At 38.9% G+C, this 1585-nt stretch overlaps 1 non-coding gene across 1 annotated transcript; it reads right to left on the bottom strand.

Annotated features, from left to right (window-relative positions):
- Positions 1-200: 200 nt before the first annotated feature.
- On the bottom strand, positions 201-272 carry trnad-guc (transfer RNA aspartic acid (anticodon GUC)). The gene has a single exon. It is a non-coding gene; the product is annotated as a tRNA-Asp (tRNA).
- Positions 273-1585: the final 1313 nt, after the last annotated feature.

The following is a 1585-nucleotide window of genomic DNA, read 5'->3' as shown; positions in this document are numbered from 1 at the left end:
ATCTCTTATTAAGGATCCATCCATCCATACATCAATTATCAAAACCACACACTTACAATCCGAGTCTAGTTTCATATGCTGCGCTGCTGAGCGACCCGCAGAATATTATGCATGAGTACAAGTCACAAGCCCCGTTTCCATTAACACGGGGCCGGTTCTAGCTTGGTGCCTTTTGAGACCGAGGCAAAAAGATGCAGACTCTCCCCGTCGGGGAATCGAACCCCGGTCTCCCGCGTGACAGGCGGGGATACTCACCACTATACTAACGAGGAGATGTACGCGCACTACTTTTACATCTTCAAGATAAACAGCGGATGACTACTAACATTTGCGAGTAATCAATGACTGAGCTTCATGTCATGACCATGGTGCTCAAGAGAAGAAAAAATACATAATGTACGTCCACTGATACCAGAACAACCATATAGCTTTATACTAAGACGATGATTAAACGTAAAATTCCTTTACAAAACACTGCCACAAAATCATAGTTTCGCAATATTACATCGTGCAACGGGACACAGTGTAAGTACGTGAAGTCGGTAATTAAATCAAGAAAAAAAAGTGAGAGGAAAAGAATACTTTTCTATTATCATATTTTTCTAACTGGCCAAACTGAGTCATATTTTGATTATACACACTAACAGAAAAACAGTGCAAATCTCCGGTAGTCCGTTTCACTTGCGCTCCGCTATGGGGCAGTAACAAGCAGAGCTTAAGTGTGGAAGGAAAAAAAAAACACAGGACAGCATCAATCCCAACTTCACAAACGCCGGAGATCGAGATGCTGTAAGCATGACAATTAACATCTTTATCCAAGGGAACAGCTGCAAGACACAGATGCCGCGCCTAACAAAGGTAGGATCGATTCCGAAGTTCAGGCATTTACAGACGCGGACTCTTCTGGAGTTGATTTTTTTCGGGAGATACGCATCAACTTCAAAAGTATGAACCGCATTATATCTATATCTGTTATGACGTTGTAGCTATTGATACTGATGCATCACAAAAATAATTTAAATGTTTTTTCATTCTGACATATGTTCGTTCGGACGAGGATTTTATTATATGAGATAAGTTTTAAATGAAAACTTTTTTTAATCTATATGATTAATTCTCGAATCTAAGCCAGACTTCACATAAATCATTCATTCATAAATATAATGGAACATACAACATCCAGGTATCCATGAAATTTATGATCAGGCTATACGTTTGTGATAACAACAAAACAACACAACATGTATATTTACAATATATGGGCCTATTGTTTAATATTGCCTCCAAATTATAGCCAGACAATAACGCAATAGGCCGACATCAAACTATTTTCATGTAAAACAAAAGTGCTGGCAGTTTGCTTGTGCTTACAGACCCCGCCTTGAGCCCATCCAGAAAGATCCCAAAAATAACCGACAAGCAAAGGTTGTAACAATCTGAGCATGTTTAGTTTAATGTAATCAGGAGCCGAATTAATAACGCGAATAAATGATCAAACCGAAAGTCTGTAGTCGGGAATATCCGATAACGTCTTTGACGTGCAGTTAAGATAGTCAGAGGAAAAACCTTGTAGTTTACTTATATA

Source organism: Brienomyrus brachyistius, unplaced genomic scaffold, assembly GCF_023856365.1.
Source record: "Brienomyrus brachyistius isolate T26 unplaced genomic scaffold, BBRACH_0.4 scaffold141, whole genome shotgun sequence".
In the NCBI taxonomy this organism is placed as follows: Eukaryota; Metazoa; Chordata; class Actinopteri; order Osteoglossiformes; family Mormyridae; genus Brienomyrus; species Brienomyrus brachyistius.
The sequence above is the reverse complement of the archived record's forward strand: the minus strand, read 5'-3'. Positions and strand labels throughout refer to the sequence as shown.